Here is a 23699-nt window from a genome sequence, read left to right on the forward strand (position 1 = left end):
GGGAGTCCATGTACACATTTAAGTACAATAAAAGCAAGAACATGTCTTAGAAAGTCAACTGCATTAAAAGCTCATCTAAAGGTTATTACAACAATCCAGGAGACTTATGGAATGTATCATATACTTCCTCATTATAATTCTGGAAATGAAACCTGTAATCCTCCATTTACAAGTAAAACCCAAAACATGTGGCCAGCTCAATGTCACATGCAGTCAGTGCTGGACAAAGATCTGACACTAAACACTTTGGGATTTGTATTTTGTTCTACAGGTGCTGCCACTCATATGTTTGGCTACTAATACAACGAGTTAAAACAAGACAAAAACTATCTGTGAAGCCTGTAAGAAACAAGTATTCAGGAAGACAACACCAATAATAAATGATGAAATAAAGACAAGTATCTTTGTACTTAGAAAAAAGGGAAATTACACATAGCAATTTATATTTCTACAATGGAGATAATTTTCAAATTTCTAATCAATCAATCAATATATATCCAACACAATGAAAAACCAAAATGCTATAAAAAAAAAAAAGTCAGCAAGTAGGTTTTCCATGTTTTGAAATTAGTGTCCATGCACTCAGGTTAATTAAAGTCTAAATTAAAAAAGCTATCTTTAAATCAACAAAACATGATTTATATTCTAGTAAGGAAGAACGTGATATCATAATATATAATACAAAGTATTGTACATGACAATGCCTTAGCATATCTTTAAATACATGTCACACATGGGAATGTCACATGAAAAGACAGACCGAAACGCTCATTAGGTAAGATATAAGTATACTCGCCAGCTACTTTGTAACACATCAGTTTTCCTTTCTAAATACATAGATTTAAATTTCAATTAGTAAAAAGAATCATAAGAAAACAAACTATCATCAACTTAAAAAAGTATTTGCAATGTCTACAAAACTATGTACTAAAAGTCATTTTTTGGGGTTGGGGATTTAGCTCAGTGGTACAGCGCTTGCCTAGGAAGCGCAAGGCCCTGGGTTTGGTCCCCAGCTCTGAAAAAAAAGAACCAAAAAAAAAAAAGTCATTTTTTTATAAAAATTCCCCATAAAAAGGGGCACTTCGTTTAGAAAGAATAGCCAAATAGCATCAGTTGGGAACAGTAACTTTCTGCATTGCAAAGCACAAACTTCCCATCTCTATTCTTTTGATCAACCAAACCGTTAACCTAAGTTCATTTCAATAGAATATTTAATAAACTTTAATCTGGTTTCTTCAATTTGAGACTACAAAAACAGAAAAAAATGAATTTTTATTACAGGGGACTATTATAAAAGTTATGCCCATATCCACGTTATGGTATATTTTATTACAATAACATCAGCAACAACGACGACAACTACTACTACTGATTAGGGCTAGAGACGGACCTTAGTTTCAGAATCACAGAAGCTGGGTAACTGGGCATCAAATTGTACATCTGCAGTGCCAACAACTAAGGAGTTGAACCTGAACTACATGAAACCATATCTTAACAACAAAAAGAGAATAATAAGAATAAATATGACTGAGATACATCACATACATGTATAAAGATATCATAATAGTCATGATGAGACCATTATTATATATAAATATATAACCAAAATATCAAAAATTAAAAAAACTGATTTAGCTGCATTTACTGAAAAAATTTTATATGTAATTAGGTTTGAAACAAGTAGAAATGTCAGGCTAAATCCTATAATTGTAATGATATGGATAAAAAAGATGGTGAAAGGACATAAGAATAAATATTTTAGTCCCCTTTAAATCTACAAGCTATGTTCCAAAGTCTTCAGTGGATGCCTGAGATTGAAGTAGCATTGAAGTCTACATAAATTATATTTGTTTCTACTTGTCTTGCCGTAGTAGTGAAAGACATTAGCAGAATGAATTATTTTCTATGTGTATACTGATTTAGTATCATTCACTCTTTTCCTTTAGAATCATGAACAACAACAAAAAGGGTCACATGAACATCCACACTGTAATATTGTAAAAGTCAATCTAATAACTGACAATTACTAAGTAGTAGGACTAGAGAAATGGCTCAGTGGTTAAGAACGCTGACTGTTCACTCAGAGGTCCCGAGTTCGATTCCCAGCAACTACATGGTGGCTCACAACCATCTGTAATGAGATCTGATGCCCTCTTCTGGTATGTACAGCTACAGTGTACTCAAATACATAAAATAAAAAAATCTTTTTAAAAAATTCCTAAGTGGTAGTAAAGACAGTATGTGGATGCACTGAAGAAAGAGAGGACTGACATTCTGAGCAAGACCACAGAAGCTTTTACTACCCAACTCAGAAAGGCATGGAGCAGGAGAGATAGAAACAGAACAGGAGAGATAGCTCAAGAGTGTAGAAGCACTTGCCCACAGGCCTGGAAAACTGACCGTGTGGTGGAAGAAACCTGACAGCAGACTTGTTCTTTGACCTCTCCATGCACTCTGTGGCAACTGCCCCCTCACACAGTCAGACTATGTGCATGCTAGACACTACACCAACTGAGCTACATCTTAGCTCTAATTGGTTATTTAAAATATTTGAATAAATGTACCATAATGTGAAAATATGCATAACTGACTGTAATTCATTTCTTATTTACATTTTAAAAGTGTCATTATAAAAATAAGAAACTCGATGAATTATTTTTTTTACTTAAAAATATGAGACTACAATTAACTATAGGTAACTGCAGATAAGAGACTACTATAGACTAAAGTAGTTTATTTCTTCAAAGGAAAAGATTTTGTGAAACTAAGAAATAATGTGCTCTTCTGGTCTGCTTCCCACCCCCTCCCCATTCCCCATTCCCGACCTGGGCCAGATCACCTGGTCTGATACTCTGCCAAACTCTGTCTGCCTCCTAGGAGATCAACAGTAACCAGGGAAATGGGAGGTCCTCAGTAATCAGGGACACAGGAGACCTGCTCTAACCCAGGACACAGAGCTCTACCTGCCTCCAACTAGGCAAGCTCTAGTCAGGGACACCAGGCCAATTAACAGCAGAGATAACCAGATGTCAAGAGGCAAGAACAAAAATCATAAGTGACAGAACGCAATATATTTTGGCACCATTAGAACCCAGTTCTCCCACCACAGCATGTTCTGGATATCCTAACACACCCAGAAACCAAGATAATGACCTAAAATCCCATCTCATGAAGATGATAGAGGCCTTTAAGGAGGATACAAATAACTCCCTTGAAGAAATATGGGAAAAGAAAGGCAAACAGGTAGTGAAAGAAACAAATAAATATCCCTTAAAGAAATACAGGAAAATACAATCAAGCAGGTGAAGGAATTGAACAAAATGGTACAATTCTAGACATTCTAATATCCAACAAATAAAGCTTTAAAAAGAAAAGTAATCCAATGCATTCCATCAATCATGGCAGATTCAAGACTGGACTTCAATATCAACAAAAAACCCAGAAAGTTCACATATTCATAGCAACTGAACAACTCTCTGCTCAATGATAATTTGGTCAGGGAAGAAATAAATAACAAAACAAAGGTATTTATAGAATTCAATGAAAATGAAAACACACAGTACCCAAACTTATGGGACAAAATGACAGCAGTGTTAAGAGGGAAATTCAGAGCACTAAGTGCCTAAGAAATTGAAAAGGTCCCACACAAGAAACTTAATAGCATACCTGAAAGATCTAGAACAGAAAGAAACAAATACACACTGGAGGAGTAGAAGGCAGGAAATAGTCAAACTCAGGGCTGAAATCAACAAGTTAGAAACAAAGAGAATAATACAAAGAATTAACAAAATCAACAGCTGGTTCTTTGAGAAAACCAAAGAGATAAACCCTTAGCCAAACTAAAGGGTACAGAGGTGACTTTCAGCCAGATTCAGAAAGACAGACATCAGAGATTACAACAACCATTGGGTGGCCTTCTTAAGGCCAAACAATTGCCCCATTTTCCCTCCCCCCCCCAAAAGATATCTCAACTTCCATGTACAGCTTGAGCTTGAAGAAGTAACTGAAGAGTCTTCACCCCGGTTGTTTAATCTTTGGGAGGCTTGTGGTGGTTATTCTAAGGTTGTCTTTCTAGAGAATTTAGAAATGGCCAAAATTTAACAGAGAGGAATTAGCTCAAATTGATTGTACAGCCATAATCTTATTTAGTAGAAATCCTTATATTTGTTACTAAGCTGAAGTTATAATCTTTTACATTGGTACAGGATTTATTTGATACAAGTTTAAGATCTTTGGTATGAATTTCTTATTGATTTAAAATCAAGATTAATACTGTTACTCTGATACAACACATTTAAGTATATAAAGCTTATACCCAGTCCTTTACTGCTATTAAAAAACTAATCTGAGATGATTAAACACAGAAATTAAGAGTCAGATAGCAAATTCATGGCTTTGAGTTTACTGTTAGGGTGTTTTCAAAATATTTTTATTAGAAATAGTTGAGAGTAGTTAACAGACAACAGTCCAGATCACTTTACACAGTTTTCAAAAACATCAGAAATCCACAAAATGTGATTCACTGTTATTCATTTGTTGAGACGTAGCCGCGCCTAACAGCTCCCTATTTGTGAACACAAAGCTGCAGCTGAGCATCTACTTCCAGGAGAGGTGCACTGTGGCTGGCTGGCCACTGGGCAGAAACTGCCTATTCCATCCACAGACAAATACTGTCCAGAGAAGGACACACTTACAGAACAGTTGACTGATAATCTCTGCTCAGTCAGAATAATCGGTCCTTCAAAATTCTGTTACAGATGTCTACCAGATCATACTGGGCCAGAAGGCTGAAAATTGATTCTCGCATATGTTGCTAACAGGGGACTGTACTGGTAGACAGTTAATCTCTTCAACTTATCTCAGTTCAGGAAGTCATGTTAGGCTTCCTATACTTTCAGATAATATTGGTCGTTCTCAGACTTCTGATGTGATTAAAAATTAGTTATACTCTCATGGAGCATCAGGGCTATTTAACATTGAGAGAAATAAGGGAGGAAAAGGAAAAAGAACCAAGATGGATGTAGAGAAGGATGACCCAGACCCGTGTGGCCTTAAGTGGCCATGAGTAGTTATGAATATTTCTTAAGGGATGGATTTTTATAGTCAATTTATCTTATCTAGGTGAGAGGTTTATATCTTTATCAGTTGGTTGTGAGTTTAGTGTGGACAGATTGTGGATTGAGAATTTAACATATACAGCTGATTGCTAAATTACAACTTGTTGAATCATGATTTTAATAGGTTATTTGGGAATTTATACCATAACTATTAGGGGAAAGATGCTGGGAATGTAAACAGAGCAGCAGGGGAGAGTTACAAGAGGGTAGCCACCACTGGGACTAGAGTGGGGCACAGAGCTGTGGGGTACCAGCCAATACTGGGACTTTTAGAGTCCTGATTTTACTGGGTTGCTGGAACAAGAGAGTTCCAGGCTGGCCATCCAGGAAAGGGCAGCTAACAATGGGTGCGGAGAGACCCCTGGGGCTAGAGGACAGCTAGAGATAATGTGGCATGGTGCACTAACCTGCTGCCGCTGAGATGAAAATACCCTGCAGATGCCATGTGGCCCTACGGTGCCTGCACAAGCAGGAGATAAGATTCCATTTTTTAATAATTACCGCAACACTTCTGAGAGAATACCAGCTCTGTCCTTAATCTGTATTTGAAAGCAATAGTGAAAAAGACAGCATGGTATTGCTATAGAAAAAGAAAGCTCAATCAATGGAATAGAACTGAAGAGAGAGAAATAAACTCACACATCTATGTATCCTTGATCTTTGACAAAGAAACCAAAAAGTATCTTCAATAAATGGTGCTGGTCCAACTGGTGGTCTGTATGTAGAAGAATGAAAATAGATCCATATTTTTCACCTTGCACAAAGCTCAAGTCTACGAAGATCATGGACCTCTACATAAAACCAGATACTCTGAATCTAATAGAAGAGAAAGTAGGAAAGAGCCTTGAACTCATTGGGAGAGGGGAAAATTTCCTGATCACAACACCAATGACTCATGATCTAGAATCAACAATTGATAAATGGGACCTCATAAAATCGAAAAGCTTCTGTAGCCAAAGGAGACTGTCAATAGGACAAAACAGCAACCCACAGATTAGGAAAAGATCTTTACCAACCATACATCTGATAGAGTGCTAATATTCCTTATATACAGAAACAAAAATTAGACTCCTGAGAACCAAACAACCCTATTAAAAAATGGGGTATAGCGTTAAACAAAGAATTTTCAGCTGAGGTATATCGAATGGCTGAGAAGTACCTAAAAAAAAAATGCCCATCATCCTTAGTCAGCAGAGAAACACAAATCAAAACAATCCTGAGGTTCCACCTCACATCCAAAAAGAATGGCTAAGATCAAAAATTCAGGTGACAACAGCACACGCTGATGAGGATGTGGAGAAAGAGCAACACTCCTCCATAGCTGGTGGGATTGCAAACTGATATAACCACTATTGACATCAATCTGGAGATTCCTCAGTATATTGGAAATAATTCTACTGAAGACCCAGCTATACCACTCTTGGGCATATACCCAAAATATGCCCCACCTTACCATAAGGAAATATGATCCACTATGCTCACAGCAGCCTGATCTGTAATAGCCAGAAGCTGGAAACAACCCTGATGTCCCTCAACCAAATAATGGATACAGAAAATGTGGTTCATTTACACAATGGAATACTACTTAGCTATTAAAAACGAGGACATCATGAATGTTGCAGGCGAATGGATGGAACTAGAAAATATCATCCTGAGTGAGGGAAGTCAGACTCCAAAGAACATCCATGGTATGTACTAAGTGTTAAGTGATTATTAGCCAAAAATACAGAATACCTAGGATACAATCCATAGTCTGTAAGGAGTTTAACAAGCAGAAAGCCCCCAGTGAGAATGCTTCATTGCCACTTAGAAGGGAGAAGAAAATAATCATGGGAGGCAGAGAAACCTGGGTGGGAGAGAGAAGAGGAAGGAGAAAAGAGAAATAGGATCAGGCGTTATGGGAGCGGGGACAGGTGAAAAGCCCAGAGGGCCAACAGAATGAATGGAAATAAGCAGACTCGGGTAGGCGATTCGAGATGGAGGGACCTCAGAGAAAGTATCAGAGACCAGGAGGTGAGAGTCTCTCAGAACTCAATGGGGGTGTCCTTTGCCAAAATGACCAACACTGGGGAATGGAACTTGAAGTGTACACCTCCAGTAGATACACAGGGGCTCAAGTGGAGGGACTGGATTATTAACCCAAAGTTAAAATTTCCGACCCAGAATTTTTCCTGTCTGAAAGAACTCTAGAGATAAAAATGGAGAAGAAATTGATGGAAAGGTGGTCCAATGACAGCCCAACTTGGAAACCATCTCATGGTAGGGCACCAAGACCTGACACTGTTACTGATGCTATGATGTGTTTACAGACTGGAGCTGTCCTGTGAGAGGCCCTACCAGCAGCTGACTGAAACAGATGCAGATACATAACCCAACCATTAAACTGAAGTCTCAGACTTCCATGGTAGAATTATAGAAGAATCGAAGAAGCTGAAGGGGAGAGCAACCACATAGGAAGACCAGCAGTCTCAACTAACCCAGACCCCAGGAGATTCCCAGACACTGGGCCACAACCAGAAGCATACACAGGATGGTCTGAGGCCCCTGGCACATATACAGCAAAGAACTGCCTGGTCTTGCCTTATCCGGAGCAGATGAGCTTAATCCAGGAGTGACTTGAGGCCCCAAGAAAGGGGAAGGCCTGGTAGGTTGGGGCTGGGGGGGTTTGGGGGATCAACTTGAAGGGGGGTGAAATCAACGTGGAGGCAGGCAAGGGGGAGGAGGAATGGGATGAGGAACTGGGGGGGTGGGGGGCAATGACTGGAAAGTTAATAAAGTAATTAAAAAAGTAATGTTTAAAATCAAACAAAGAAGTTGATATGTTTTAACACATTAAGCCAATAATTAACTTTAAAAAATAAAAAAAAAACCCTTATAATGGTTTAGAAAACCAATGATCCAGTAGGCAAAATACTTACTGTGTAAAATTGAGGATATGTATTCAAAATGCCAGCACCAAGTAAACTGAGGATTTGTGTTCAAATTCCCAGCACCCAGTAAGTCAGACAGAGTGAGTATCTGTAAGCCAGTGCTAGAAAGAGAGGAATATCTCCAAAGCTTGCTGCATCCATGAATTCCAGATTCAGTGCAATTCAGTGTGAACTTAAAACTCAAGCACAAAGCGGTTGGTTACAGCCACAATGCTGGCCAGTATTACATCAGTAGGCATATCTTGCCAGACTAGTCATTTCTGTAGGTCACTTATTACCTTGGTAGCAAGAATACCCCTTCAAGAGGCTACCCATGCTCCAAAAGATCGTCCACTCACACTCTCTCTCTCTCACTCTCTCACTCTCTCCCTCCCTCTCTCTCTCTCTCTCTCTCTCTCTCTCTATATATATATATATATATATATATATATATATGTGTGTGTGTGTGTGTGTGTGTATATATATACAATGTATATTTTACGTATGTCTAAATATATATAGATATTTTAGATATATAGATTGTGTGTACACACACACACACACACACACACACAAGCAGCACTAAGAATACTCAGTGGACTTAAAAAATAGCAAATGAAGTTGGGAAGTAAAAGGTATTCGGAAAAGAGATAGGGAAGTCTTTGGTGAGTGGTGGTTTTATCAAAACACACACATATACATGAACTATCAACAACTTTAAAAATTTGGTTTTCCTCAAGGCAAAATAAATTAGAAAAAACAAAAATGGAGAGTAATAGAGAGCTACATATACAAGTAAATGCACCTGAATGAATGCAATATATGTATGCATTCATTATGCACACAAAGCATACTCTAATAATCAAAACCTAAGTAATTTCTTTCTCTCTTTCCCTCCCTCCCTCCCTCCCTCCCCCCCTCCCTCCCCCCCTCCCTCTCTCTCTCTCTCTCTCTCTCTCTCTTTCTCTTCTTTCTTTCTTTCTTTCTAACACTTTGCCTTCTAATGATTTCCCATATACATGGTCAGAGTCCTTCTCTTCTTCTGAAATGTCTTACCCATTCTTTCCTGACTGAAAATTACCCAATCCTTTTATAACCTGTCTCGTTTTATTTCATCAATTATTTCTATAATTAATTGCTGAGGTAACTATGTCATTAAAACACACACACGCACACACACACACCCCAGACAGAATTTCGCATTGTTTTGAGTTTAGGCTATCTCACTTTATTTTTAAACAGAAATGTTCAATTCTTCAAAACTGAAGGAGTGAAATGATTAAGACCAAAGAAGGGATCCTAATAGTTGGTTGGAACTGCTATGTGATTTAAAAAGAAACCCAAGAATAGAAACTGAGCCAGGGGAAACTGAGTATATTGTATTCTATCTGAAACATTTTTTTTTTTTAATCTCTTGTCCCTCCTGGTATTTGTGACATAAGAAACACAACACAAAGGAAGGAACATTCAGGAAGGCTCAGGAATGCTCTGATGAATGTGAAAAGGAAAAAATATATCTTAGAATGCAAATTTTCCATAAACAAATCAAAAGTGAGCCATGAAAGGACATGGAATAAAAATCCAAGATCTCATTGTGCTAAACTAGGGCACACAAAATAAAACAGGATGCACTCATTTCATCATGATGATGATGATGATGATGATGATGATTATTAAATTTACTTAGTGTACTGGCTAGTTATATCTTGACACAAGCTATAGTTCTGTTAAAAGAAAACTATTTTATCAATAGGGATGTGTCTTCATAAAAATTGGGCTGCAGGTAAACCTGAAGGGCATTTTCTTAGCGATTGATCTTGGGAGGGCCTAGTCTGTGGTAGGGCCATCCCAGACTTGGTAGTCTTGAGTTCTGTAAGAAAGCAGGCTGATCAATCCAGGGGCAGCAAGCCAATCAGAGCACTCCCCCATGGTCTGTGCAACAGCTCATGATTCCAGATTCCTTCCCCGTTCTAATTCTTGCCTTCATTGTTCTTGATAAACAGTTATAGAACTGTGATGAAACAAACCCTTTTCTCTCCAAATTCTGTTTGCTTATAGTGTTTCATCACAGCAATAATAACCCTAAGATAAACTGGTATCACATTTATGAGGTGTTACTGTAACAGATCTATGAATGTTGCTTTGGGGAAGATTTTGGAAGGACTTTGGTATTTTGGAGTAGAAGTGTTGAGAGCATTCGGCTATATGAGCTTAGAAGATAGTTTTGAGAGCAATGCTGACTAAAGACTCCTGATTGTGAAGTTTTAAAAAAAATTTTTTGAGCGTCCTTTAAAGACTACCAGGTATGTTGCTTTTAGAGTAGAGAATATGTGGTTTGGTTAGCTGGGGCAGAATGCTTAACAAGAGACTAGTACCACTAAAGTAAAACATTTGCTTTGCTGGGATAATGGATATCGGCCAGCTAGAGCTAAGAAATTAGATCAGCATCAGTGAGTTTAAACCTTCTGGGAAGTGTTTCCTAAGAGCACAGAGGAACTGTGTTCCAGAGTTAGCCACGGTTGTACCTTGTGTTGGCAGCCAGACTTAGTAGTATAAAGTCACTCAGGTTATGGTTTTGAAGGCATCAGAGATCATGGGGGGCAGTGGAGGCCTGGCACTCATAGGCCGGTATAGGTGATTGGAAAAGGTGCAGCCTCAGTAGCCTCAGTAGCCGTTGAAGCTCCAGGACTGAAGGGGCCAATGAAGTAGACCTGAGGCCTGTCACCATAAGCAGAGTACAGGATAGGCTACTGGTTAGGTGCAGTCCTGTTGTAGCAGAAGACACAGTGTTTTGGAGATCCCAGTACCATGAGATGACCAACAAAAACAATGGACTGGAGCTGGGCCTAGAAGACAAACCATGTGTGCTGCAGAAGGCAGACCCTGAGAAATGACCACAGCCCTCTACAGGAGCTCAGACAGTTTGGTGGACCAGGCACACTGGGTACTGGGTTATCTGCAGCTGGGATTTGACTTTACTTTGTTCTGATTATGACTGATTCTTCCCTTGACATAAAAAACAATATTTATTTGCTTTATAGGAGTTTACAATTGAGAGACATAGGATTTTAAAAGACTTCAGATTTTAGAAGAGAGTGGATATTTTAAAGAGACTGATTTGTGTTTGATTTTTAAGACTGTGGAACTTTTCAAGTTCGTAAAATGTTTTACATTGTAATGTCAATATTAATGTCTGATCTTGGGGATAACAAAGAAAGGAAAGATTGTGCTTTAACAGTGAGAAATTTGTGTGTGAAGCTAAAACTAAGTCGGTTGTGCCAGTTTTATGTCAACTTGACACAGCTACAGTCATGTTAGAGAGAACTCTATTTTCCTAACTGAGAAAATGCCCCCTTAAGATCGGGCTGCCTGCAAGGCTGTATGGCATTTCTTTAGTCAGTCATTGACTGCGGGAGGGGAGGGCTCAGTCCACTGTGGGTGAGACCACCAATGGGTTAGTGGTTCTGGGTTCTATAAGAAAGCAGGCTGATCAAGCCAGGGAGACAAAGCCAATCAAAGCACGCCACGTGACCTTTGCATCAGCTCATGCTTCCTAATTCCTGCCTTGCTATGTGTTCCTGTCCTTACTGCTTTTGATAATGAACTATGATACAGAACTGTGAGCAAAAGAAAACCTTTCCTCTTCAGATTGCTTTTGGTCATGGTACTTCCTTATAGTCACAATAACCCTAACAGTCTCCTACAAAACATTCTGGGGTTCACTTGTATCCTCAGTTTTCTAGTGTGTTTTTCCCCCCACTTATCAAATAGCCAATCAATAATCAGATGTGTCTTCCTCAATCACTCTACCACCCCCCCACACACACACACCCTTTCTTTAAGACAAGGTCTGATTACACTTGGAGCTCACTGATTTGGCTAACCTGGCTGCCCAGCATTCTCCCAGGATTCTCCTGTCCAGCACATAATTACACGTACAGACTATTATGCTCAGCTTTTTTATGTGGGTTCAAAGATCACATTTAAGTTTACAGACTTGAGCAGCAAGCCCTTCACTAACTGAAAAATCTCAGCCCCCAGAACTGCTTTTTGTGGTTGTTTGTTTTTGGCGGTTCTGACTATGTCACACTGACTAGCCTGGAGCTCCTTTTATAGAGCCTAGAAGTCAGAGGTCCACCTGGCTCTGCTTTCCAAATATTGAGATTAATCCCATGTGCCTTTATTCCCAGCCCCAAAATGGCATTTTTGAGCCAAATCTTCTATCAAGTATTCTTTGTAAACACCGAAATAGGTGATTAAATAAGAGGACAGAAATTAATGTACATAATTTTCTAACTCTTCCCCTAATTCTAGGCATTTGTATTGGTTACAAATATTTTTCAATACTGTTAAAAAGTACGATGAAGAATATTCTTATATACAAGTTGAGATAACTAGAGACAATCATATTAAAGGATCTAAGGTGTCAAAGAAAGATAAATATTTTCTTTCATATGTGGATGCTAAATAGTATGCACACACAAAATCTCACACACACACATATATATGTATGTACGTATGTATATGTATGTATGTATGTATGTATGTATGTATGTATGTATAGTATGTGTATATGACATTAAAAGCAGAAATGGAAAACTAGATGGGGCACCAACTCTCAAGCCCTGTGTCATGAACATGGTTGGGCTGAACCACCCTTCCACAGGGATCACATGCCAGATACTCTGAACATCAACCCAGGAGTCAATAAAGGTCACCTTGGCCAACATGCCTAAGCATGGTGCCTGAAGAGGTCACCTTCTGTCACCAGACAGGATCCCCATTGGGGATAAGGATAAGGACAATAACCACGCACACTTTTGACCCTAAATTTGCCCTGTCTAAAAGAAATGGAGGGACAAAGAAGGAGCAGACACTGAAGGAATGGCCAACCAATAACTGGCCCAACTTGAGACCCGTTCCATGGGCAAGCACCAATCTCTGACACCAGTAATGATACTGTTATGCTTGCAGACAGGAGCCTAGCATGGCTGTCCACTGAGAGGCCCTACCCAGCAGCTGACTGAGGCATATTCACAGCGAAACACTGGAGGTAAGGTCAGTCGCTCTTATGGAAAAGCTGGCAGAAAGGATTGAAGGCTCTGAATGGAACAGGAATTCCACAGGAAGCCAACAGAGTCAACTAACATGGACCCCTAGGAGCTGTCAGAGACTGAACACCAATCAAACGGCATACACGGGCTGGAACAAGGCCCAGTACATATGTAACAGATGTATGTAGCTCAGTCACCATGTGGGTACCCATATGCGGATCTGTCTCCTTGTAGGTCGCTAAAGCTTTAGCCTGACTCTGGTATCTGTTCCCTGACAGAGCTGCCTTGCTGGCCTCAGTGGGAGAGAATGTACCTCATCTGCAGAGACTGGATGTGCCAGGGTGGGGAATACTGATTATCACCCCCATCAGTGGAGGGAGAATGGGAGCAGACTAAGGGAGGACTGGGGGGGAGTGGTGGCATATGAGATGTAAATAAATTTTAAAAAGCATTCATAGCAATATCAAAATTACAGTTATGAAGTAGCAACAAAAATAATTTTTTGGTTGGGGGTTGCCACAGCCTGAGGAGCTATACTGAAGGCTCACAGCATTAGGAAGGCTGAGAGCCACCGTCTAAGGAGACAAGGGACAAGGGAAAGGAGGGAGCAAGGGGGATAAACTTAGAGGCCATGTCCTGTGTAACACAGCGCCACGCACATGAAACACCATCAATACAAGTAAATCTGGGCCAACCTCTGCATATGCATCTACAAAGATCCTCACAAATACCACTTCTTTAATAGTCTCACCTCACAATGAATGCCTTTGATTTTTATTGCTAGGCTTATGTCCAGAAAACTAAGAGTTAATTAATTGCTTAATACTATGATAAAGGTAATTTTTAACTTGTCTTGTTTTCTACACTAGAGTAATGAATTTCCTGAAAGTGTGTGTTGCACCTCTGGGCCACTGCCTTCGTTCAGAGACCACCAGTTATCTGCAGTGTCCTGGGCAATAATTTCACCACTGCTGCAGCACCATTACTTCAAGGAAGAGTTAGTTAATAATTGGTTGTTTAATAAAGAAAAATAATAGAGATTGTACGGCTGTTTAGAAAATGTCTATGTACCCCAAATTCATTTTTATTTGATGGCCGATACACTTGTTCAGCACCCTAACCGTAACCCTGTGGTGATGTGATGTGACGTCACATCATTAACAAAGTACTAACATCATTTGCAGTTGAATATCATATAGCCACATCATATAATGTCCTAATTGGTTAGTTTTATCTAGACAGCGATTAATTAAATGAAGTAAAAAAAGATAATGGAGTTTTAAGAAAAAACTTAAGTCCTTCTACGAATGGGAAAACCAGGAAAGGGGTAACATTTGAAATGTAAATAAAAAAAATCCAGTAAAAAATATTTAGGAGAAAAAGCAACTCTTAATATTCATTAGCAAATGTAGTCTAATTTCACCAGGAGTTCTTAGAAAACAATGAAGTCTCCTGATAAAAGTCAGTGAAAGGAAGCAATGGATGGCATTGGGGCTGAGATACTCCCAACTATTTTAGCTAAAGTAGTATTTTTATAAAGTCCAAAAGCAAGAAGATAAATGGATGCTCAATTAGGCACATCTGATGTACTGTTTTCAGAAAAGGAGATAACTAAAGTTGGGCACATATAACACACCCTCAGTTTTTCAAAATAGCTGTGTGACAGGGCACACAACCAGGTATTTCATATCAACATTAAAACAAAGAAATGAAGTGCAAAAGACTTAAAACTTGCAATCTGTCAAGTTAATTTATCTAGTTATATGTGGTACACTTCCATAGGTACAAGTAAACTCTGTCCTATATTATGTAGGGCAAGATTGCCGAGCTCCAGGGCTAAGGTTAGGAGAAATGGGAATAAACAGTTTTTACAAAGAGCTGCTGCGGGCTACTGAGATGTCTCATCCCGGCCTACTGCAGGCAGCCTCTTATTTCAGATGGTGGGTCCCCTGGAGGGATGTGTCTCCTGCTTCTCAAGGTCCCAGACGCCACCCTACTTTACAAGGAGCTGCTGTGAGCTTCTGAGATGTCTTCATCCCGGCCTACTGCTGGCAGTCCCTGTCATCGTATGTTGTTCCCAGTACAAGATGACATTTATTTCTAAAAGTGTGAATCATAAAGCTAATAGGCATCCATCCGTCTTTTTGACTATGGAGTCTATGCATACAGTTTCACAGTTCTAGTTATATGTAGCCACAATGAGAAACAAATGTACAATACTTCCTGTATCACAGGAAACAGGTTTGGCTTGAATCAAAATTTAAGTAAAGCTGTAAAAGTTTTTCAGATTTGTTAAAATGCCATTTATAATCACAGTTTAGTTGAAAGATAAGAAAAGGTAACTTGGACAATATAATTAAGGCAATGATTTGTTATGTTAAAGCTAGCATACAATATAAAAGAGAAACAAGTACACAGTTGTAAACATGATTGTTAATTTACTTTGAAAATTGATTCTTATTATGGAGTTTAGTGCTTGACCACCATTCCCCTACATTCCTAACCTAATACTGCTTTCTGTTTAATGAAAAAAGGAAAAGTCAGCAAAACAAAATGCCACCATTAAATCATTTTGCAACATTTTGTGTCAAAAATATAATGGGAAAGGCACACATCCAGAGAAAGGTTACTGCTCTTCCAGAACATCTCACTCAGTTCATGCTCATCCTTTTACAGAACTGTGCAGGCACTGATAGTTTTCCCTCTCAATTTAATGTGGCATTTGAAGGATTATGGCATTTTCAGGAAACTACAGGGCAGTGGTTTTAGTGGCTGTCTGGCTGGAAGGGATGCAGATCGAGAGGAACCGTGTTTACAGGCAGTGATAAGAGTCAGCCATGGAGCCTTCTTACAGCATCAGCCCAACTGTGCACTATGGGTTTTATTAATAAAGCATGTGGTTACACAAGAAAATGAGAAAAACATTCAAGGGAATTCTTTTCACAAAGGTGCTTGCTGGATATAACGAGACCTATATTCATCTTTAAATTTTATTAAATGCATCATAATTTGAAAAGCTAATTCTGCAATTGGTAACCATAATTTATTTCAGTTTAGGATTAATGTAACCATCCCTGGAAACTGTTTCCTAGTTAAGAACTAAAATGAAGAACAATCTACTATCACTCAGAAAAGTGGCTAGTCACTTAATAGGCAGTACAAGATATGATACTCCTACCTACATAAGTCATGTTTATTTTTTAAAAGTCAGCTTATTTTGTTTTGAACAAAAAAGACAAGCTTTTCAAGTTAAAGCAAAATTCTACCATACTTCTTTTTTAATAAACACTAAATGAGGCACAAATGCCGTATAGTTAACTCAGATTTTTGACAAGATAGTCTGTAAAATGTGTAAGATCAAAATGAGAAAAATATTATAGCTTAAGAATATTAAAATAGTAATCATTAACATTTTTCTATAAATTGTTTAGAATTTCTTATATATGAGTAACATTTTACATTTCTAAAGTTTCTCTTCCAATATTACAAATTATGGAATATGGGACTTAAAGGTATTTTAAGATCAATTTTGAGAACTAGGCAGATAAGTCATTTTGTAAAGTACTTGCTATTCAAAAATGAATCCCTGAATTTGACTCCTAGGGGAAGCCCTTGGTCCTGCCAAGACTGAATCTCCAGTGAATGTGATTGTTGGGGGGAGGGCGGTAATGAGGGGAGGATGGAGAGGGGAACACCAATATAGAAGGGGAGGGGGAAAAGGGGATGTTGGCCCAGAAACCAGGAAAGGGAATAACAATCGAAATGTAAATAAGAAATACCCAAGTTAATAAAGATGGAGAAAAATAAAAAAATAAAAAATAATAAAAACATAAAACAAAAATGAGTAACAACAAAAAGGCATCTGTGATGCCATTCACAATTCCAGTGCTGGGGAAGACAGACCAGTGACCCTCTGTGGTCACTGGTCAGCCACACTTACTTGGCAAACCCCAGGCCAGTGATAGACCCTGTTTCAAAAACAAGGAAAACTGCGTATAAGAAAGGTAACAAAAGTTGACTTCCATACATACAGGTAACCAAACACACCAGCAAACCTCACAACATATACATATTAAACTAATAATGCAGTGCTCTCTTCAAAATTAAAGAACTGGTTAGTGGAAATACTATCTGCATTCCTCAAAGACACTGACTCTCTGGAAACTATTATGCTTCAACCTCAAATTAACTGGCTGACTCATGTAGTGCTGAAGAGTAAACCAGGGTCTTATGTATACAGAAATGTATCAATAAACTACAACTCCCATCTCAACTGTAAACCAGAGATCTACAAATACACAGATGAGTCCCCGGGCACGCCTATGTGGGATTATTAGGCTAAAGAAGATGGAACAACCTGCCCACTCTGGGCTGGGATCCTGGACTACATAAAAGAAGAAACTAAGCTGAGGACAAGCGTTCGTCTCCCTCTTGCTTCCTAACTACAGATGCAATGTAACCAGCTGAAGCAAGCTCCTGCCACCATGCTCCTTTTCTATGATGAACTACACCCAGGAAACGAGAGGCAAAATTAAGTAAATAAACAAACAGTAAGTCCTTCGTTAAACTGCTTTTCTCAGGGTACTGTATCACAGTAATAAGACAAGTACGCTAATACAACTTTATCGCTTGTAATCTTTAAATTGTAGCCTTTTGTGTTCTTCCCACCCTTTCTCCTAGTTATTAGATGTTTTCTGATAACTCTCATGTTCTGTTTCTCACTACTGTGAATACTATTGCCACTTGACTTAGATAAAACCAGAATTGGAAAGACAGTCCCTCAATAAACAAGAAAATGATCATTCCAGCTGTACTAGTCAACAACCAATCCACGTACATCAACAGTCCTAAAAAGAAACCTAGGATTATACGAATGGCATATATCAAAGTTAGAGAATGAGTTGAAGAAGGTAAAGTGTGTGTGTGTGTGTTGGGGCAGGGGGTGCAGGGGCAGGTTTAATAGTTTCAATACTATACCCTTATGGAGCAAACAGAATTTTAAAATCACAATCTGTCACCTAAATTGTCTGTGCAGATCCTGGAAGGCATCTTACAGGCAACCAGGATAAGCTATGTCACGTGACTCTATCGCTATGACTTCTGACACAGGAAGTTTACTTACACAAGCCAGAAAGAAGAATGGGTTAACAGCATCAGACTTCTCGGGCAAGGACAAACTGGCATTTTATAAACATTAGTACAAAATAATCTCATTTACTAAGCTTACTGAATTTCAACAGACTGAAATTCATTACTTTGCACTGGTATGCTTAAATGACCCACTTCTACTAAAATAATAATCCTCCAGATCACAGATAATCAAGAGAACAACTTCTGTGAGCTACATCTGACCTACAAAGTTCTTCACAAAATGGAAGTCGTGATGCTTGAATAGCTTTTTTACACGAAGGAGTGATTAATTATTTGCCTCTCTAAAGAAAAGTGTGGCATTTAGGTTTCTTTAACCTGGAGCAGTGATGCACTGTTCCTAAGGCAGAAGTACCACAGAATATAGTTTTAAAAGATGAAGAAAATTAATATTACTAATGACTAAAAGAGTAAAGGTATGCATAGCATCACAGTTTTAGCTAAATGGCAACTTTAATAAATTGCACGCCATTAAATTTATGTTTTATATATGTCAGCTAAGTATGTATGCATGTAGCATTTAAATACACACACACACTATAAGTACAATGTAATTATATTCACTGACTATGGAAATGTTGATGTACCTTAAAGTTATGTAAAATCACCTTCTTAAACATCACATATTCCAGAAAAGCCTGGACAAAGATCCCTATCCCATTATTAGTGCTATGATTCTTATTCAGTAGAAAGTAAAACCAAATAATAACACAGTGACTTAGAAAGTTCAAAAGGATAAATAGAATGCTTTAATAAATGTTAATTTTTAAAAAACAGCTTGCTTAAAAGAATAAGGTTGTAGCACTCACTTAACTGAAAAAAATGAAGATAGTCCAAAGTGTTAAAAAAAAAACAAAAAAAAAACAAAAAACAAAAAACCAAAAAGGATTGAATGAGTCCCACCAACCTGCCTGTACACAAGGCTTTTTTTGTTTTTTTAGAGAAAGAGTTTTACTATGTGACTATGTAACTCAGACTGGTCTCCAACAATTGTCACCTTGCCTCTGACCACAAATACTAGCATTAATGGCTTCTGCCACATGCTTGGAACTCACACACAAGTTTTAAGCAGCAGGGAACTAAAACATAAAATTCCCAACACTGTGGAATCTGGAGTGTGATGGTGTAATCTTGAATTCATTGTTTTTCAGTTATACTTTTGGGAAGTGACTCTGTGCCTTAGTTTTCTCACCAAAACCAACTCAGTAGCAATAACACTGCCTGCTTTGCTAAGTAGTAAAATAAGATGAATATACAGAATGAGATGAAAAATTGCATGTTTTCTTATTAGTACATGTGGAATGTTTACCATTACCTAACCTACGGTACGTCATTCCAGATAACCTAGAGGCATTATTGTCTGTGAGTTTTAACAGTAAAATGAAACCAAGAGGAGGTGGAAGGCGAAGGTCGCAAGTTGCAAACATAGGGTTCAAGCCAACAGTGATTATAAATAGTGTATTACACCATGCTGCCTCCTAAAATACAGAAAAATCCTGTCTTTTTACTAAAAGCCAGGTACAGCTAAAGAGTAAAAGATATTGTTTCAAAAATAAAAATAAATAACAAATTGAAGGGAGTGAAAACTTAAGGGAGGAAAAATTACACCCAAACAGAGGTGTTTAAATAGGATATCTGCTACTCATCAAAGGAACTAGCTGATATTTATTGTTTTTATTGTCCTAGAATAATGAGAGACAGAGGAGCTAGAAAACTGGCTTCCATTCTGAGGCTTAATCAATTATAAAGCAACATGAAAGGAAGACTATTAAAACTGTGTTTTAAAATTGTTTCAAAAATAAAGCGCAAGTGTCAAATTCACCACAAAGGAACTAGAGGCAAAAGAATCACTGTGCACTTAAGGTCTGTCTGGTCTCCACTTCCAGGCCAGCCTAGGCAACCCTGTCTGAAACTCGTCTCCACCACATCACCTGAAGTCAAATGTTAAAACTTCAGAAAATAAAGTTACTATGAGGCCATAACTTCATTTAAATAAAAGCAATCCCTTATGATTCAGTCTAGATTTAGAATATTGGCTTTTTCTTCTGCTTTGATATGAACCCTGTTAAAATTAAACAAAAGATAGTTTCAGGATATTAATTTTTAGGAAATAAATACATCAGCTATGGTACCTGTGCTTTCCCTTTTATATTCAATATACCATGAGAATTAGAAAGACTAAATATGTTGTCAAAATATTAACATCATTTGTTAAAACACATAAGAAGGCAATTTATTGAGACTGTAAACAGCAACAACAAAAAAAAAAAGGTGGGAGGAGTCTAGGTCTACAGTTCAATGACAGAGCAAGACCTTGCTCAGTCACTAGTACAACACATGTAACAGTCACACATTAAAAATAGTAATTTCTATATTAGAAGTTTATAAAAAGTCAATAATGAAGAAATTGTAAAAACAGTGATAGAATTCTTTCCTTAAAGGAAACAAAAGCGTATTGTATTTTTTAAAGTAACATATGAGTAATCTATTTTTAGTGACATTCAGTGACATACAAATAATTACCATGTTATAGGGCCTAGGTTATAGCTCAAGGAGGTAGGGCACTTACCTACCATGTACAGGAGTAGAACAGGGAAAAATTATCTTTGAAAATAGTTAACAAAATGACAGCCAAATTAGGATCACTATCAGTCCAATCAAATCTCAGAGAGAAAAACTCAATTATGATCCAGGAAATTTACAACCATACACACTGGCTAGAAAAAAGTTAATTAAAAATCTATATACTCAGACTCATTAGAGACTAATACTTGAAATAAAATCTATTATACATGAATTCTTGCTGGTGTCCCTAATAGTTTACGATGCAATCAAATTTAGTTTAGGAAAAAGCATCCTGAAGTAAGACATCTAAAATATTAAAAAAAAAAAAAATAAAAAAAATCAAAGTGCTGATAGCATTCCTTAGGCATGGAGCTAACATCCTAACCTTATAACCAACACTGTTCAGTGTCTACATAACTCACCATATAGTTAGAGGAGACTCCAGCATGCAGCTAATAGTGTAGAATTAGCTATAAAACTGAGATAGCTTCACAGATTATTTCCTATCAACATGCTTCTAACAGCTGTATACAAAATAAAATAAAAGTTATTAGCTTAGAAAAATGCACAGATAAAAATTTTCTAGCATCTTTCCTGGTATGTCTCTCTCACAGTAGGAAAGGGTGTCACATTGTGTTTACCTGGTTAATAGAAACTATGAGGATTACAGTTCAGTCTTGCTCTCAATTTAATAGCAGAGTAAAAAGCTCTTGGGGATGAAAGGACTGCTTATCTACAAGATTCAACTTTTAAAGAATCAAATAGTTTGAAAGAGAAAAATTCCTCCATGTCTACTCTTGTATAAGTGTATCAGGTTTCCTTCCTTACCTAATACACATATACATATACAAGTATGCATTCTAATTGCACATAAAAGCAATTCTCAATTTTAAGCCTTTAACACAGACCTATTAGATACATGTTCTTATATTTAGTGACCCGATTTGCTCTTAGATTAAATTTAATCATAATATTTTTATTAAACAAAAAGAGCCAATGCTTATATGGAGTTTATTAAGTGTCTGTGATTCATTTATCTAGCATTTCTGAGCATAAAATAAATTGGGCATCAGGAAGTGGGCAATGTAAATATAGAACATCATTATCAAAGCAAATACATTCAGAGAGATACCATAATTTAACAAGCCTCAAGTCGTCCTTTAGCTTTTTAACTGTGTATTTTTAAGACATAAAGGAGTATGACTTTAATGGGCGATTTATTAGGTAATGTTTAAGTGTAAAAGGAAGACGGGAAAAGGAAGTACTGTTTTTCAAATCCCTAAAGATAACATTAAAGGTATGTTAAGTACTTTTATGACCTTGATAATCCTATCATTCTCATTTGGTAAAAATAATTTAATCATTTCAGAAAATACATAATGGCATTTACTTGAGGCAATGTTTCTCCCTGAGATCAGAGGTTCGCTGATAAAGCCATAGCAGCAGTTAAGTGAGCCTCAAGATCTTCTTGTCTCTGCCTCCAAAAGCTAAAGGACTGTACTCAAAATCTTACACAGCCAGCTTCTTTGTGAGTGCGGGGAATGTAACTTAGTTCATGTTAGTATGGCAGGGCCCCTGCTGACTTAGCTATCTTCCTGCCCTTAATATATATCTATACAAGAAAAAAAAGTCATACTTAAGAGATCATCATGAAATCATGGGTCCCTAAGATTACAAATTAATTAATTAAGTGAATATCTGTGTGAATAATAAATTAAGTATATTAAAAGCAGAGATGAAATAATATATATATATGATAAAGGTACAATACGATAAAAATATGACTTTGGAGAAAGGAATTTTCAAATAATAATGGTGCCAATTAAAAAATAAATGATATGTCGAACAAATTAACAAATATTAAGTATAAAATTAGTTTTACTAAGAAAACAAAATTCTACATAAAAATTTTAAATCCAAGAACAGTGGTGTCTAATTTTTTAAAAGAACGGTAACATTACAACTAAAAACATTTGTAAGCTTACTTTCTATCCACCTTAACCTCAAATATATTAGTGAAAACATTCAATTGTGTCTGTATCAATTCCTTTAAAAGTTTTACAGATGGTTTACACTCCTATAAGGCAAACCAAACAAAGTAACTAGCTTTATATATCAACTGTGGAGTTACAAATAGTTACCTTCCTAAAACTGACAAAATTCCTGATACTGCTTATTGAAATAATGTGAGTAGGAATAAATTTTTAATAGAAAGCCATCAAATAGATAAGAAAGGTAATACTTTTAAAAAATCTTATTCAGTCTAGAAGAAAGATGAAACCTATTTTTGAAAGGCAACTAAAATATGATGGTTTAGAAATGCCCTAGTGAAAAAAACAGATCTTGAAATAAAAACTGTATTCACTTCTAATGTCATATATATCCAAAAAATACAACCCAGTAAAAATCTATAGATCTATAGTAAATGATCGAGAATCAATGTACTTTCTCTAAAAAGATATACTCTACACAGATTCAAACAGTTAAAGGAGAGTCATCAGCATTGAATCTTGGATAATCTCAAATTCATCAAGCTCCTCAACCTTAACTCCAGGCCCAATGGGATTTCCTTTGGTTGAGTTTTGTTAATTATATGAGGCTAACATTAAAACAATGTTCATAGTTTTGTGTATACAACTATGTCATACTTATGCTTATGATCTCACTATTGTCTAGTCTTCAAAAAGTCATAATGGAAAAACGATCATTTATGTGAAAAAACTTAAATCTATAGAGCAGTTCCTATCCTTTCACTTTTGCACTGGAATTTTTACTTCCTTCTAATCTTTTCAAATAAAAAAACCTAATAACTTTATAACTCAATGCCTTTTATGAAGTAATACAAAGAGAAGTTATATTCTTAATGACTGAAACACATGACACCATTTTAATAGTAAATGTTTTAA

The 23699-nt window shown here is 37.1% G+C and overlaps 1 protein-coding gene across 1 annotated transcript in view; it reads right to left on the reverse strand.

Annotated features, from left to right (window-relative positions):
- The window catches only part of Phf14 (PHD finger protein 14), a 150635-nt gene that overhangs the window by 53805 nt on the left and 73131 nt on the right, over positions 1-23699 (reverse strand). The window lies entirely within an intron of this gene.

The sequence above is a fragment of the Rattus rattus genome, chromosome 6, assembly GCF_011064425.1.
Source record: "Rattus rattus isolate New Zealand chromosome 6, Rrattus_CSIRO_v1, whole genome shotgun sequence".
Lineage (NCBI taxonomy): Eukaryota > Metazoa > Chordata > Mammalia > Rodentia > Muridae > Rattus > Rattus rattus.